Here is an 18,357-nt window from a genome sequence, read left to right as displayed (position 1 = left end):
ATGCCTCAGTCTCCAGGCTCTCACATAAAATTGTGCTACCTGTGCCTGGTGCAGCCTCCCTAAAAGATGCGGCTGATTGCAAGATTGAAACTACATTCAAATCCTTGTATACTGCTGCCGGGGTGGCCCAGAGACCCACTATAGCATGTGGGTGGATTACAGGAGCCATTGCTAAATGGTCGGGTAATTTAATTGAGGGGTTAGACACCTTACCTAAAGAGGAAATTATTTTGCTCCTGCAATATATACAAGACTCTGCAAACTTTATGGTGGAAGCCATAAAAGAAATAGTTTTGCTTAATGCACTCACTACAGCTATTGCAGTGTCGGCATGCAGAGGTTTATGGCTACGTCAGTGGACTGCTGACGCGGACTCCAGGAAAGGAGTTTAAGGGCTACCTTTCACAGGAGTGGCTTTATTTGGAGATGAACTCGACAAATGGATCTCCCGAGCTACTGCGGGTAAGTCCACATACCTACCTTCTTCAGCTCCGCAAGCTAGGAAGGCCTACTCAGGACCTAATTTACAGTCCTTTCGGACTGCCAAGTTTAGGGGCAAGGCCAGAGGTTCTTCTACTGCCGCAAGAGGTGCTAAAGGTAAATCACGCAAACCAGCCACTGCTGGTTTACAGGAACAGGGCTCAGGCTCTGCTTCCTCAATACCTTCCGCATGACGGTGGACCGCGATGCCTGGAAGACATGAGTGGGAGCCTGGCTAAAATCCTTCAGTCACATCTGGACAGGGTCTTGCCAGGATCCCTGGGTCATAGACCTTATATCCCAAGGCTGCAGACTGGAGTTCCAGGAGCTCCCTCCTCACAGATTCTTCAAATCAGGCTTACCAGCTTCACAAGAGGCGAGAGTAAACTTAACACAACGCCATTCAAAATTGTTACAGACCCAGGTCATTATTCCAGTTCCACATCATCTACACAACAAGTTACTATTCCGGCTTGTTTGTAGTACCGAAACCGGATGGTCCAGTAAGACTGATTCTGAACCTCAAGCCATTGAACCCGTACTTACGTCTGTTCAAATTCAAGATGGAGTCGTTGAGAGCGATCATCTCGGGTCTGGAGGAGGGGGAATTCCTAGCATCTCTGGATGTCAAGGATGCGTACCTTCACATTCCGATCTGGCCGCCTCATCAGGCTTTACAGTTTGCTCTGCAGGACTGCTACTACCAGTTTCAGGCCCTGCCATTTGGTTTCTCCGCGGCACCAAGGGTGTTCACCAAAGTGATGGCAGAGATGATGTTGCTCCGCAGACTGGGAGTGAACATAGTTCCGTACTTGGAAGATCTTCTGATAAAGGCACTGTCCAGGGAACAACTGTTGGAGAACATTGCACTCTAAACCAGATTATTCCTGGATCATGGGTGGATTCTAAACCTGCCAAAATCTCACTTAGAACCAACGCAGAGGCTTCAGTTCCTGGGAATGCTACGGGACACAGAGTTTCAAAGTATTCCTTCCCTTGGAAAAGGCAATGGTAATCCAGTCGATGGTTCGGGCCGTTTTGAAGTCGACCCGAATCTCCGTGCATCTCTGCATACGCCTTCTGGGGAAAATGGTGGCTTCTTACAAAGCAATTCAGTACAGAAGGTTTCATGCGCAGCCCTTCCATCTGGATCTGTTAAACAAATGGTCCGGATCGCATCTTCACATGCACCAGAGGATTCGTCTGTCACCAAAAGCCAGGATCTCCCTCCTGTGGTGGCTACAGACTTCTCAGCTAGTCGAGGGTCGGAGGTTCGTGTTTCAGAATTGGATTCTGCTAACCACAGATGCAAGCCTCAGAGGTTGAAGAGCAGTTACCCAGGAGGTGCAGTTTCAGGGAAGATGGTCAAGTCAGGAAGTCATCCTTCCAATAAACATCCTGGAACTCCGGGCTATCTACAACGCCCTTCTGCAGGCCTCATCTCTTCTTAAGAATCGGGCCATTCAGGTCCAGTTGGATAATGTGACGTACATAAACCAACAGGGTGGAACGAAAAGCAGAGCCGCAATGTCAGAGGTGTCAAGAATTCTCCTCTGGGTTGAAAAACACACAGTGGTTTTGTCGGCGATCTTCATTCCGGGAGTAGACTACTGGGAAGCAGACTTCCACAGCACAGATCTGCACTCGGGGGAATGGCGCTTCCACCCGGAGTTGTTCCGGGGGTTAACACATCGGTGGGCGTATCCACGGATCGACCTGATGGCCTCTCGGCTCAACAAGAAGCTCAAGCGGTATTGTTCCAGGTCAAGGGACCCATAGGCAGTAGCGGTAGACGCCCTGACAACTCCGTGGGTTTACCAGCTGGTGTACTTGTTTCCTCCCATTCCTCTGATCCCAAGAATTCTAAAAAGAATAAGGAAAGGATCAAGCAATCCTCATTGATCTGAACTGGCCATGGAGGGCCTGGTATGCGGATCTTCTAGAGATGTTGATCGAAAATCTGTGGTCTCTGCCTCTTCGAGAGGATCTTCTCAGCAGGGCCCGTTCGTCTATCAAGACTTACCATGACTACGTTTAACAGCATGGAAGTGGAATGGTTGATTCTAGCCAGGAGAGGGATTCCTGACAAGGTCATCTTAACTATGATCCAAGCCAGAAAGGGGGTAACCTCTATACATTACCATCGTATTTGGAAGAAATATGTCTCTTGGGGTGAGAGCAGACATTATTCCACAGTGAAATTTCATGTGGGACGTTTCCTGCTTTTTGTGCAGTCGGGAGTTGACATGGGCCTACGCCTAGGCTCCATTAAAGTTCAGATTTCGGCCTTGTCTATTTTCTTTCAGAAGCAATTGGCTTCTCTCCCTGAGGTCCAGACGTTCTTGAAAGGTGTTCTGCACTTACAGCCTCCCTTGGTGCCTCCTACGGCACCTTGGGATCTCAATTTGGTAATGCAGTTCCTTCAATCCTTACGTGGAAGACAGTCACACTGTTGGCCTTGGCTTCAGCAAGACGTGTGTCGGAGATGGGGGCGTTGTCTTACAAGAGCCCTACTTAATTTTCCATGAGGACAGAGCTGAACTCCGAACTCGTCAGCAGTTTCTTCCTAAGGTGGTGTCCGCGTTTCACATCAACCAACCTATTATGGTTCGGGCTGTTACGGACGCCTCTGCTACTTCAAAGTCTTTGGATGTCGTAAGGGCTTTGAAGGTCTATGTGAAGAGAACAGCTCGTCACAGAAAATCGGACTCGCTGTTCGTTCTTTATGATCCCAATAAAATTGGGTGTCCTGCTTCGAAGCAGTCCATTGCACGCTGCATCCGACTCACTATCCAGCATGCTTATTCCACGGCAGGTTTGCAGATTACGAAATCTGTTCAAGCCCACTCTACTAGCTCGGTGGGTTCCTCTTGGGCGGCTGCCCAGGGTGTCTTGGCTTTCCTCTTGTTCTGGTTGGGCTGGTTCAAATTCTCGCCACTTTCCTTTTCTATATCCTTCTCTCGAAGTATGTCCGTCTCCTCGGGCACAGTTTCCTAGACTGAGTTTGGTAGGAGGGGCATAGAGGGAGTTGCCAGCGCACACATTCAAACGTCTATAGTGCCAATGGCTCCTAGTGGACCCGTCAATACCCCATGGTACTAAATGGATTCCCAGTATCACCTACTGACTACGATAAAAGGATTTACCGGTAGGTAATTAATCTTATTTTCTCTGACGTCCTAGTGGATGCTGGGAACTCCGTAAGGACCATGGGGAATAGCGGCTCCGCAGGAGACAGGGCACATCTAAAGAAAGCTTTAGGATCACCTGGTGTGCACTGGCTCCTCCCCCCATGACCCTCCTCCAAGCCTCAGTTAGATTTTCTGTGCCCGACGAGAAGGGTGCACACTAGGGGCTCTCCTGAGCTCTTTGTGAAAGTTTTAGTTTAGGTTTATTATTTTCAGTGAGACCTGCTGGCAACAGGCTCACTGCATCGAGGGACTAAGGGGAGAAGAAGCGAACTCACCTGCGTGCAGAGTGGATTGGGCTTCTTAGGCTACTGGACATTAGCTCCAGAGGGACGATCACAGGTTCAGCCTGGATGGGTCACCGGAGCCGCGCCGCCGGCCCCCTTACAGAGCCAGAAGAGCGAAGAGGTCCGGAAAAATCGGCGGCAGAAGACTTTCCTGTCTTCAGATAAAGGTAGGCGCACAGCACCGCAGCTGTGCGCCATTGCTCTCAGCACACTTCACACTCCGGTCACTGAGGGTGCAGGGCGCTGGGGGGGCAGCGCCCTGAGACGCAATAAATCGATAGAAAACCTTTTATGGCTAAAATAAATGCATCACATATAACTCCTGGGCTATATGGATGCATTTAACCCCTGCCAAAACATACAAGAAAACGGATGATAGGCTCCGCCCCTTTCTCGGCGTCCTTATCTCCTCAGCACACTGGCGCCATTTTCCCTCACAGCTCAGTTGGAGGGAAGCTCCCTGGCTCTCCCCTGCAGTCACTACACTACAGAAAGGGGTTAAAAAAGAGAGGGGGGCACAAATTAGGCGCAGTATAAACAATACAGCAGCTATAAAGGGAAAAACACTTATATAAGGTTATCCCTGTATATATATAGCGCTCTGGTGTGTGCTGGCAAACTCTCCCTCTGTCTCCCCAAAGGGCTAGTGGGGTCCTGTCCTCTATCAGAGCATTCCCTGTGTGTGTGCTGTGTGTCGGTACGTTTGTGTCGACATGTATGAGGAGAAAAATGATGAGGAGACGGAGTAGAGTGTCTGTAATAGTGTTGTCACCCCCTGGGGGGTCGACACCTGAGTAGATGTACTGTTGAAATTGCGTGACAGTGTCAGCTTTGTATAAAAGACAGTGGTTGACATGAGACAGCCGGCTACTCGGCTTGTGCATGTCCAGACGTCTCATACAGGGGCTCTAAAGCGCCCGTTACCTCAGATACAGACGCCGACACGGATACTGACTCCTGTGTCGACGGTGAAGAGACAACCGTGATTTCCAATAGGGCCACACATTGCATGATTGAGGCAATGGAAAAAGTTTACACTCTTCTGATAATATAAATACCACCAAAAAAAAAAAAAAAAAAAGGGGTATTATGTTTGGTGAGGAAAAACTTCCTGTAGTTTTCCTGAATCTGAGAAATAAAATGAGGTGTGTGATGATGCGTGGGTTTCCCCCCGATAACAATTGATAATTTCTAAAAAGTTATTGGCAGTATACCTTTTCCCGTCAGAGGTTAGGGTGCGTTGGGAAACACCCCCTAGGGGGGATAAGGCGCTCACACGCTTGTAAGAACAAGGGCTCTACCCTCTCTGGAGATGGCCGCCCTTAGGGATCCTGCTGATAGAAAGCAGGAGGGTATCCTAAAATGTATTTACACACATACTGGTGTTATACTGCGACCAGCAATCGCCTCAGCCTGGATGTGCAGTGCTGGGTTGGCGTGGTCGGATTCCCTGACTGGAAATTTGATATCCTAGATAAGGACAGTATATTATTGCCTATAGAGCAATTAAAAGATGCATTTCTATATATGCATGATGCACAGCGGAATATTTGCCGACTGGCATCAAGTATAAGTGCGTTGTCCAATTATACCAGTAAAGTGGTCAGGTGATGCTGATTCCAAACGGCATTTGGAAGTATTGCCTTAACAAAAAAGGGGATGTACCCCAGGTCGCCTCTCAAAATAAGACGCCGTATTATCAGGCGCAGTCCTGGTTGGCAAGCGGACAAAAGGGTTCCTCTTTTCTGCTCGTGACAGAGGGAGAGGAAAATGGCTGCAGAGATCAACCAGTTCCAAGGAACAGAAACTCTTTTCCGCCTCTGCCAAGCCCTCAGTATGACGCTAGGGCTTTACAAGTTCAGGCACGGTGGGGTCCCGTTCTCAATGAATTTCAGTGCGCAGTGGGCTCACTCGCAAGTAGACCCCTGGATCCTTCAGGTAATATTTCAGGGGTACAAATTGGAATTCGAGACGTATCCCCCTCGCCGTTTCCAAAGGTCTGTTTTACCGACGTCTCCCGCTGACAGGGAGGCAGTTTTGGAAACCATTCACAAGCTGTATTCCCAGCAGGTGATAATCAAGATACCCCTCCTGCAACAGGGAACGGGGTATTATTCCACACTATTGTGGTACCGAAGCCAGACGGCTCGGTGAGACCGATTTTAAAATCTAAAATCTTTGAACACTTGCATACAGAGGTTCAAATTCAAAATTGAGTCACTCAGAGCAGTGATTGCAAACCTGGAAGAAGGGGACTACATGATGTCTCGGGACATCAAGGATGCTTACCTTCATGTCAAAATTTACCCTTCTCACCAAGGGTATTTCAGGTTATGGTACAGAACTGTCACTATCAGTTCGGACGCTGCCATAGGGATGGTCCACGGCACCCCGGGTCTTTACCAAGGTAATGGCCGAAATGATATCCCTTCGAAGGAAGGAAATTTTAGTTATCCCTTACTTGGACGATTCCCTGATAAGGGTAAGATCCAGGGAACACTTGGAAGTCGGTGTAGCACTATCTCAGGTAGTGTTGCGGCAGCACGATTGGATTCTCAATATTCCAAAATCGCAGCTGGTTCCGACGACTTGTCTTCTGTTCCTAGGGATGATCCTGGACACAGTCCAGAAAGAAGGTGTTTCTCCCGGAGGAGAAAGCCAGGGAGTTATCCGAGCTAGTCAGGAACCTCCTAAAACCGAACCAAGTCTCAGTGCATCAATGCACAAGGGTTCTGGGTAAAAATGGTGGCTTCCTACGAAGCAATCCCATTCGGCAGATTCCACGCAAGACTTTCCAGTGGAACCTACTGGACAAATGGTCCGGGTCGCATCTTCAGATGCTTCAGCGGATAACCCTGTCACCGGGGACAAGGGTATCCCTCCTGTGGTGGTTGCAGAGTGCTCATCTTCTAGAGGGCCGCAGATTCGGCATTCGGGACTGGGTCCTGGTGGCCACGGATGCCAGCCTGCGAGGCTGGGGAGCAGTCACACAGGGAAGGAATTTCCAGGGCTTATGGTCAAGCCTGGAGACATCTCTTCATATAAACATTCTGGAACTAAGGGCCATTTACAATGCCCTAAGTCAAGCGAAAACCCTGCTTCAGGGTCAGGCGGTATTGATCCAATCGGACAACATCACGTCAGTCGCCCACGTAAACAGACAGGGCGGCACGGGAAGCAGGGGGGCAATGGCAGAAGCTGCAAGGATTCTTCGCTGGGCGGAAGATCATGTGATAGCACTGTCAGCAGTGTTCATTCCGGGAGTGGACAACTGGGAAGCAGACTTCCTCAGCAGACACGATCTACACCCGGGAGAGTGGGGACTTCATCCAGAAGTCTTCCACATGATTGTGAACCGTTGGGAAAAACCAAAGGTGGATATGATGGCGTCCCGCCTCAACAAAAAACTGGACAGGTATTGCGCCAGGTCAAGAGACCCCCAGGCAATAGCTGTGGACGCTCCGGTAACACCGTGGGTGTTCCAGTCAGTGTATGTGTTCCCTCCTCTGCCTCTCATACCAAAAGTACTGAGAATTATACGGCAAAGGGGAGTAAGAACGATACTCGTGGCTCCGGATTGGCCAAGAAGAACTTGGTATCCGGAACTTCAAGAGATGCTCACGGACGAACCGTGGCCTCTACCTCTAAGAAAGGACCTGCTCCAGCAGGGGCCTTGTTTGTTCCAAGACTTACCGCGGCTGCGTTTGACGGCTTGGTGGTTGAACGCCGGATCCTGAAGGAAAAAGGCATTCCAGATGAAGTCATCCCTACCCTGGTCAAGGCCAGGAAGGACGTAACCGCAAAACATTATCACCGCATTTGGCGAAAATATGTTGCGTGGTGGGAGGCCAAGAAGGCCCCTACAGAGGAATTTCAACTGGGTCGTTTCCTCCATTTCCTGCAAACAGGACTGTCTATGGGCCTAAAATTAGGGTCCATTAAGGTTCAATTTTCGGCCCTGTCGATTTTCTTCCAAAAGGAACTGGCTTCAGTGCCTGAAGTTCAGACATTTGTAAAAGGGGTACTGCATATACAGCCTCCTTTTGTGCCTCCAGTGGCACCTTGGGATCTCAATGTTGTGTTGAGTTTCCTAAAGTCACATTGGTTTGAACCACTCACCACTGTGGACTTAAAATATCTCACATGGAAGGTGACGATGCTGTTAGCCCTGGCTTCAGCCAGGCGTGTGTCAGAATTGGCGGCTTTATCATATAAAAGCCCTTATTTAATATTTCATTCTGACAGGGCAGAATTGAGGACTTGTCCTCAATTTCTACCTAAGGTGGTTTCTGCATTTCACATGAAGCAACCTATTGTGGTACCTGCGGCTACTAAGGACTTGGAGGATTCCAAGTTGCTTGACGTGGTCAGGGCCCTGTAAATATATGTTTCCAGGACGGCTGGAGTCAGAAAATCTGACTCGCTGTTTATCCTGTATGCACCCAACAAACTGGGTGCTCCTGCTTCTAAGCAGACGATTGCTCGTTGGATTTGTAGTACAATTCAGCTTGCACATTTCTGTGGCAGGCCTGCCACAGCCAAAAATCTTAAAATGCCCACTCCACAAGGAAGGTGGGCTCATCTTGGGCAGCTGCCCGAGGGGTCTCGGCTTTACAACTTTGTCGAGCAGTTACTTGGTCAGGAGCAAATACGTTTGTAAAATTCTACAAATTTGATATTCTGGCTGAGGAGGACCTGGAGTTCTCTCATTCGGTGCTGCAGAGTCATCCGCACTCTCCCGCCCGTTTGGGAGCTTTGGTATAATCCCCATGGTCCTTACGGAGTTCCCAGCATCCACTAGGACGTCAGAGAAAATAAGATTTTACTTACCGATAAATCTATTTCTCGTAGTCCGTAGTGGATGCTGGGCGCCCATCCCAAGTGCGGATTGTCTGCAATACTTGTACATAGTTATTGTTACAAAAAAATCGGGTTGTTATTGTTGTGAGCCGTCTGTTCAGAGGCTCCTACGTTTGTCATACTGTTAACTGGGTTCAGATCACAAGTTGTACGGTGTGATTGGTGTGGCTGGTATGAGTCTTACCCGGGATTCAAAATCCTTCCTTATTGTGTACGCTCGTCCGGGCACAGTATCCTAACTGAGGCTTGGAGGAGGGTCATGGGGGGAGGAGCCAGTGCACACCAGGTGATCCTAAAGCTTTCTTTAGATGTGCCCTGTCTCCTGCGGAGCCGCTATTCCCCATGGTCCTTACGGAGTTCCCAGCATCCACTACGGACTACGAGAAATAGAATTATCGGTAAGTAAATTCTTATTTTCTCTAACGTCCTAGAGGATGCTGGGACTCCGTAAGGACTATGGGGATAGACGGGCTCCGCAGGAGACATGGGCACTTTAAGAAAGACTTTGGATCTGGGTGTGCACGGGCTCCTCCCTCTATGCCCCTCCTCCAGACCTCAGTTTGATACTGTGCCCAGAGGAGATGGGTGCACTTCAGGGAGCTCTCCTGAGCTTCCTGACAAAGTATATTTGTTAGGTTTTTTATTTTCAGGGAGCCTGCTGGCAACAGACTCCCTGCATCGAGGGACTGAGGGGAGAGAAGCAGACCTACTTCTGTGAGTTTAAAGACTCTGCTTCTTAGACTACTGGACACCATTAGCTCTAGAGGGAGTCAAAACACAGGTCTCACACTGGAGTTCGTCCCGGAGCTGCGCCGCCGTCGTCCTCACAGAGCCGGAAGATAGAAGCCGGGTGAGTATGAGAAGGTGTTGAGAATAATAAGAAAAAGAGGAGTGAGAACAATAATCATTGTTCCGGATTGGCCACGAAGGGCCTGGTATCCGGATCTGCAGGAAATGCTCACAGAAGATCCGTGGCCTCTTCCTCTAAGACAGGACCTGTTGCAACAGGGTCCCTGTCTGTTCCAAGACTTACCGCGGCTGCGTTTGACGGCATGGCGGTTGAACGCCGGATCCTAGCGGGAAAAAGGTATTCCAGATGAGGTCATTCCTACGCTAATAATGGCTAGGAAGGACGTGACATCTAAACATTATCACCGAATATGGCGAAAATATGTTTCTTGGTGTGAGGCCAGGAATGCTCCTACGGAAGAATTCCATCTAGGCCGTTTTCTTCACTTCCTACAAACTGGCGTGAATTTGGGCCTAAAATTAGGCTCCATTAAAGTTCAGATTTCGGCCTTATCCATTTTCTTTCAAAAGGAATTGGCCTCTCTACCTGAAGTACAGACTTTTGTGAAGGGAGTACTGAATATTCAGCCTCCTTTTGTACCTCCGGTGGCGCCTTGGGACCTTAACGTGGTGTTAAGTTTCCTTAAGTCACATTGGTTTGAACCACTTAGAACAGTGGAGTTGAAATATCTCACTTGGAAGGTGGTCATGTTGTTAGCCTTGGCTTCGGCTAGGCGAGTTTCGGAATTAGCGGCTTTATCACATAAAAACCCCTATCTGGTTTTCCATATGGATAGAGCGGAATTGCGGACCCGTCCTCAATTCCTACCTAAGGTGGTCTCATCCTTTCATATGAACCAACCTATTGTCGTGCCTGTGGCTACACGTGACTTGGAGGATTCAGAGTCCCTTGATGTGGTCAGGGCTTTGAAAATTGATGTGGCCAGAACGGCTAGGTTCAGAAAAACAGAAGCACGGTTTGTCCTATATGCAGCCAACAAGGTCGGCGGCCCTGCTTCAAAGCAGACTATTGCTCGCTGGATCTGTAACACGATTCAGCAGGCGCATTCTACGGCAGGATTGCCGTTACCAAAATCGGTTAAGGCCCATTCCACTAAGAAGGTGGGCTCATCTTGGGCGGCTGCCCGAGGGGGTCTCTGCACTACTGCTGTGCCGAGCTGCTACTTGGTCGGGGTCAAACACCTTTGCAAAGTTCTATAAGTTTGATACCCTGGCTGAGGAGGACCTCCTGTTTGCTCAATCGGTGCTGCAGAGTCATCCGCACTCTCCTGCCAGTTTGGGAGCTTTGGTATAATCCCCATGGTCCTTACGGAGTCCCCAGCATCCTCTAGGACGTTAGAGAAAATAAGATTTTAAACCTAACGGTAAATCTTTTTCTCTATCGTCCTAGTGGATGCTGGGGTTCCTGAAAGGACCATGGGGAATAGCGGCTCCGCAGGAGACAGGGCACAAAAAGTAAAGCTTTAGGATCAGGTGGTGTGCACTGGCTCCTCCCCCTATGACCCTCCTCCAAGCCTCAGTTAGATTTTTGTGCCCGGCCGAGAAGGGTGCAATCTAGGTGGCTCTCCTAAAGAGCTGCTTAGAAAAGTTTAGCTTAGGTTTTTTATTTTACAGTGAGTCCTGCTGGCAACAGGATCACTGCATCGAGGGACTTAGGGGAGAAGAAGTGAACTCACCTGCGTGCAGGATGGATTGGCTTCTTTGGCTACTGGACATTAGCTCCAGAGGGACGATCACAGGTACAGCCTGGATGGTCACCGGAGCCTCGCCGCCGGCCCCCTTGCAGATGCTGAAACGAGAAGAGGTCCAGAATCGGCGGCAGAAGACTCCTCAGTCTTCTTAAGGTAGCGCACAGCACTGCACCTGTGCGCCATTTCCTCTCAGCACACTTCACACGGCAGTCACTGAGGGTGCAGGGCGCTGGGAGGGGGGCGCCCTGGGAGGCAAATGAAAACCTTTTTTGGCTAAAAATACCTCACATATAGCCTCCGGGGGCTATATGGAGATATTTAACCCCTGCCAGAATCCATTAAAGAGCGGGAGACGAGCCCGCCGAAAAAGGGGCTGGGCCTATCTCCTCAGCACACAGCGCCATTTTCCCTCACAGAAAGGCTGGAGGGAAGGCTCCCAGGCTCTCCCCTGCACTGCACTACAGAAACAGGGTTAAAACAGAGAGGGGGGGCACTAATTTGGCGTTAGAAATATATAAAAGATGCTATAAGGGAAAACACTTATATAAGGTTGTCCCTATATAATTATAGCGTTTTTGGTGTGTGCTGGCAAACTCTCCCTCTGTCTCTCCAAAGGGCTAGTGGGTCCTGTCCTCTATCAGAGCATTCCCTGTGTGTGTGCTGTGTGTCGGTACGTGTGTGTCGACATGTATGAGGACGATGTTGGTGAGGAGGCGGAGCAATTGCCTGTAATGGTGATGTCACTCTCTAGGGAGTCGACACCGGAATGGATGGCTTATTTAGGGAATTACGTGATAATGTCAACACGCTGCAAGGTCGGTTGACGACATGAGACGGCCGACAAACAATTAGTACCGGTCCAGACGTCTCAGAAACACCGTCAGGGGTTTTAAAACGCCCGTTTACTTTAGTCGGTCGACACAGACACGGACACTGAATCCAGTGTCGACGGTGAATAAACAAACGTATTCCTTATTAGGGCCACACGTTAAGGGCAATGAAGGAGGTGTTACATATTTCTGATACTACAAGTACCACAAAAGAGGGTATTATGTGGGATGTGAAAAAACTACCGTAGTTTTTCCTGAATCAGATAAATTAAATGAAGTGTGTGATGATGCGTGGGTTCCCCCCGATAGAAAATTATGGGCGGTATACCCTTTCCCGCCAGAAGTTAGGGCGCGTTGGGAAACACCCCTTAGGGTGGATAAGGCGCTCACACGCTTATCAAAACAAGTGGCGGTACCGTCTATAGATAGGGCCGTCCTCAAGGAGCCAGCTGACAGGAGGCTGGAAAATATCATAAAAAGTATATACACACATACTGGTGTTATACTGCGACCAGCGATCGCCTCAGCCTGGATGTGCAGAGCTGGGGTGGCTTGGTCGGATTCCCTGACTAAAAATATTGATACCCTTGACAGGGACAGTATTTTATTGACTATAGAGCATTTAAAGGATGCATTTTCTATATATGCGAGATGCACAGAGGGATATTTGCACTCTGGCATCAAGAGTAAGTGCGATGTCCATATCTGCCAGAAGATGTTTATGGACACGACAGTGGTCAGGTGATGCAGATTCCAAACGGCACAAAGGTGTATTGCCGTATAAAGGAAGAGGAGTTATTTGGGGTCGGTCCATCGGACCTGGTAGCCACGGCAACTGCTGGAAAATCCACCGTTTTTACCCTAAGTCACATCTCTGCAGAAAAAGACACCGTCTTTTCAGCCTCAGTCCTTTCGTCCCTATAAGAGTCATATCTGCCCAGGGATAGAGGAAAGGGAAGAAGACTGCAGCAGGCAGCCCATTCCCAGGAACAGAAGCGTTCCACCGCTTCTGCCAAGCTCTCAGCATGACGCTTGGACCGTACAGGACCCCTGGATCCTACATGTAGTATCCCAGGGGTACAGATTGGAATGTCGAGACGTTTCCCCTTCGCAGGCTCCTGAAGTCTGGTTTACCAAGGTCTCCCTCCGACAAGGAGGCAGTATGGGAAACAATTCACAAGCTGTATTCCCAGCAGGTGATAATCAAATTACCCCTCCTACAACAAGAAAAGGGGTATTATTCCACATTATATTGTGGTACTGAAGCCAGAAGGCTAGGTGAGACCTATTCTAAATCTAAAAAAATTTGAACACTTACAAAGGTTCAAATCAAGATGGAGTCACTCAGAGCAGTGATAACGAACCAGGAAGAAGGGGACTATATAGTGTCCCGAGACATCAGGGATGCTTACCTCCATGTCCAAAATTTGCCCTTCTCACTAAGGGTACCTCAGGTTCGTGGTACAGAACTGTCACTATCAGTTTCAGACGCTGCCGTTTGGATTGTCCACGGCACCCCGGGTCTTTACCAAGGTAATGGCCGAAATGATGATTCTTCTTCGAAGAAAAGGCGTCTTAATTATCCCTTACTTGGACGATCTCCTGATAAGGGCAAAGTCCAGGGAACAGTTGGAGGTCGGAGTAGCACTATCTCGGATACTGCTACAACAGCACGGGTGGATTCTAAATACTCCAAAATCGCAGCTGATCCCGACGACAAGTCTGCTGTGCCTAGGGATGATTCTGGACACAGTCCAGAAAAAGGTGTTTCTCCCGGAAGAGAAAGCCAGGGAGTTATCCGAGCTAGTCAGGAACCTCCTAAAATCAGTGCATCATTGCACAAGGGTCCTGGTAAAGATGGTGACTTCCTACGAAGCAATTCCATTCGGCAGATTTCACGCAAGAATTTTTCAGTGGGATCTGCTGGACAAATGGTCCGGATCGCATCTTCAGATGCATCAGCGGATAACCCTATATCCAAGGACAAGGGTGTCTCTCCTGTGGTGGTTACAGAGTGCTCATCTTCTAGAGGGCCGCAGATTCGGCATTCAGGATTGGATGCTGGTGACCACGGAGGCCAGCCCGAGAGGCTGGGGAGCAGTCACACAAGGAAAAAATTTCCAGGGAGTGTGATCAAGTCTGGAGACTTTTCTCCACATAAATATACTGGAGCTAAGGGTAAATTTATAATACTCTAAGCTTAGCAAGACCTCTGCTTCAAGGTCAGCCGGTATTGATCCAGTGGGAAAAACATCACGGCAGTCGCCCACGTAAATAGACAGGGCGACACAAGAAGCAGGAGGGCAATGGCAAAAACTGCAAGGACTTTTCGCTGGGCGGAAAATCATGTGATAGCACTGTCAGCAGTGTTTCATTCCGGGAATGGAAACTGGGAAGCAGACTTCCTCAGCAGGCACGACCTCCACCCGGCAGAGTGGAAACTTCATCGGGAAGTTTTCCACATGATTGTAAACCGTTGGGAAATACCAAAGGTGGACATGATGGCGTCCCGTCTGAACAAAAAACGGGACAGGTATTGCGCCAGGTTAAGAGACCCTCAGGCAATAGCTGTGGACGTTCTGGTAACACCATGGATGTACCAGTCGGTGTATGTGTTCCATCCTCTGCTTCTCATACCTAAGGTACTGAGACTTATAAGACGTAGAGGAGTAAGAACTATACTCATGGCTCCGGATTGGCCAAGAAGGACTTGGTACCCGGAACTTCAAGAGATGCTCACAGAGGACTTATGGCCTCTGCCGCTAAGAAGGGACTTGTTTCAGCAAGTACCATGTCTGTTCCAAGACTTACCGCAGCTGCGTTTGACGGCATGGCGGTGGAACGCCGGATCCTAAGGGAAAAAGGCATTCCGGAAGAGGTCATTCCTACCCTGGTCAGAGCCAGAAAGGAGGTGACCGCACAACATTATCACCACATGTGGCAAAAATATGTTGCGTGGTGTGAGGCCAGAAAGGCCCCACGAAGAAATTTCAACTCGGTCGATTCCTGCATTTCCTGCAAACAGGAGTGTCTATGGGCCTCAAATTGGGGTCCATTAAGGTTCAAATTTCGGCCCTGTCGATTTTCTTCCAGAAAGAAGTGGCTTCAGTTCCTGAAGTCCAGAAGTTTGTCAAGGGAGTATTGCATATACAACCCCCTTTTGTGCCTCCAGTGGCACTGTGGGATCTCAACGTAGTTCTGGGATTCCTCAAATCACATTGGTTTAAAACCAGTCAAATCTGTGGATTTGAAGCATCTCACATGAAAAGTGACCATGCTCTTGGCCCTGGCCTGGACCAGGCGAGTGTCAAATTGGTGGTTTTTTTCTCAAAAAAGCCCATATCTGGTTGTCCATTTGGACAGGGCAGAGCTGCGGACTCGTCCCCAGTTCTCTCCCTAAGGTGGTGTCAGTGTTTCACCTGAACCAGCTTATTTTGGTGCCTTGCGCCTACTAGGGACTTGGAGGACTCCAGGTTGCTAGATGTTGTCAGGGCCCTGTAAATATAGGTTCCAGGACGGCTGGAGTCAGGAAAACTGACTTGCTGTTATCCTGTATGCACCCAACAAACTGGGTGCTCTTGCTTCTAAGCAGACTATTGCTAGTTGGATGTGTAATACAATTCAGCTTGCACATTCTGTGGCAGGCCTGCCACAGCCAAAATATGTAAATGCCCATTCCACAAGGAAGGTGGGCTTATCTTGGGCGGCTGCCCGAGGGGTCTCGGCTTTACAACTTTGCCGAGCGGCTATTTAGTCAGGGGCAAACACGTTGGTAAAATCCTACAAATTTGATACCCTGGCTAAGGAGGACCTGGAGTTCTCTCATTCGGTGCTGCAGAGTCATCCGCACTCTCCCGCCCGTTTGGGAGCTTTGGTATTATCCCCATGGTCCTTTCAGGAACCCCAGCATCCACTAGGACGATAGAGAAAATAAGAATTTACTTACCGATAATTCTATTTCTCGGAGTCCGTAGTGGATGCTGGGCGCCCATCCCAAGTGCGGATTATCTGCAATACTTGTACATAGTTACAAAAATCGGGTTATTATTGTCGTGAGCCATCTTTTCAGAGGCTCCGCTGTTATCATACTGTTAACTGGGTTCAGATCACAGGTTGTACAGTGTGATTGGTGTGGCTGGTATGAGTCTTACCCGGGATTCAAAATCCTTCCTTATTGTGTACGCTCGTCCGGGCACAGTATCCTAACTGAGGCTTGGAGGAGGGTCATAGGGGGAGGAGCCAGTGCACACCATCTGATCCTAAAGCTTTACTTTTTGTGCCCTGTCTCCTGCGGAGCCGCTATTCCCCATGGTCCTTTCAGGAACCCCAGCATCCACTACGGACTCCGAGAAATAGAATTATCGGTAAGTAAATTCTTATTTTCTCGTAGTCCGTAGAGGATGCTGGGCGCCCGTCCCAAGTGCGGACTTCTTCTGCAAGACTTGTATATAGTTTTGCTTACATAAGGGTTATGTTATAGTTTTCATCAGTCTGGGACTGATGCTATGTTGTGTTATATACGAACCAGTTAACAGTATGAAAACAAGTTATACGGTGTGAATGGTGTGGGCTGGTATGAATCCTGCCCTTGGATTAACAAAAATCCCTTCCTCGTACTGTCCGTCTCCTCTGGGCACAGTTTCTCTAACTGAGGTCTGGAGGAGGGGCATAGAGGGAGGAGCCAGTGCACACCCAGATCCAAAGTCTTTCTTAAAGTGCCCATGTCTCCTGCGGAGTATCCGGACTCCAGGTCGACAACAACAAGGTCGACACACCTTATGTTGACATGGACAAAAGGTTGACATGGACAAAAGGTCGACAGGAACAAGGTCGACATGAGTTTTTCACAATATTTTTCGTTTTTGGAACCTTTTCATACTTAACGATCCACGTGGACTACGATTGGAACGGTAATCTGTGCCGAGCGGAGCGAAGGCACCATGCCCGAAGCATGGCGAGCGAAGCGGTGCACTAATTGGGGTTCCCGGTCACTCTACGAAGAAAACGACACCAAAAAAACTCATGTCGACCTTTTGTCCATGTCGACCTTTTGTCCATGTCGACCTAAGGTGTCGACCTAAGGTGTGTTGACCTTTTTGTTGTCGACCTGGAGTGCCAGACCCCTCCTGCGGAGCCCGTCTATCCCCATGGTCCTTACGGAGTCCCAGCATCCTCTACGGACTACGAGAAAAAGATTTACCGGTAGGTTTAAAATCTTATTTTTTCTTATTTTTCATGAGGACTTGACAGACTAAGGGGTCTAGTCAATTCAAGTCGGAATTCCCGACTTGTCTGAAAAATGGCAGTTTCCGACAATTTAATGTTGAATCCAGATTCGACCTATTCAATCAAACTGCCGTTTATCCGACAAGTCAGAAATTCTGACTTGTCGGAAAACACATGGATTGGTGGATTAGCCGTGGATCCACGTGTTATGAGGATTTGCAGCCAAATCCGACAGGTTTTAGCCCCATTTCTGACAATGTTAATCTGACTTAAAAAAAAAAAAGTCAGATTGGCATTGTCGGGAACTGCCAAAACCTGTCAGATTTGGCCGCAAACTGAATACTGAAATGTTTTATCCTTTCCGTCTGAAAGGATCAGACCTCAATTGAATATACCCACTAAGCCTTCCTTAGCCAAAAGTTATCTCCCTTTTTCACATTAAGATATTGTGATTCTGGATTTGGACCATTTTCAGTCTGCAGACATTGAATTAGTTTGATGGTAAGGGGCATCTGCAAGATAGAGGATTTCTTTATCCTTTCATACTCGTGTATGGAGTTGGACTGCATCAAACAGTACATTGGTAGGAGATTGGACCTTGTCAGCCTATTCTTGACAATCTTAAAGCACATTTTACCAAATCAGTTAGTGGTTTTTAGCAGACACAGAGTTCTGTTGAGTAGCTGTATAGGGCAGCCAAATTGTTGTCTATTCATACAGATATTAAAGGTGTAATGTGTGATACTGGTCTGCAAGTTTTGAAAAGTAGTTGTTTACACGAAGCTTGCCTACCCTTTGGGAACGTCACAAAGCTGCTTTTTATCTCCAACAATAACTGAAAAAACATTTTCTTTAAGTCCATCTGTGGCACTGGACCTTTTGTGTTTTGTTAGTTTGCATTTTAGATGGACCTTGTTCTATTCCTCCATGTTCGTTCTTCTCTATCCTATTGTGGGGCTGAGTTAAACATAACTGAATGTTCCCA

At 48.5% G+C, this 18,357-nt stretch overlaps 1 protein-coding gene across 3 annotated transcripts in view; it reads left to right on the top strand.

Moving 5' to 3' along the window:
* The window catches only part of TASOR (transcription activation suppressor), a 364,408-nt gene that overhangs the window by 343,964 nt on the left and 2,087 nt on the right, over positions 1-18,357 (top strand). The gene's annotated exons all lie outside the window — the stretch shown is intronic.

Source organism: Pseudophryne corroboree, chromosome 9 (assembly GCF_028390025.1).
Source record: "Pseudophryne corroboree isolate aPseCor3 chromosome 9, aPseCor3.hap2, whole genome shotgun sequence".
Lineage (NCBI taxonomy): Eukaryota > Metazoa > Chordata > Amphibia > Anura > Myobatrachidae > Pseudophryne > Pseudophryne corroboree.
This window is presented reverse-complemented; position numbering and strand designations above follow the sequence as displayed.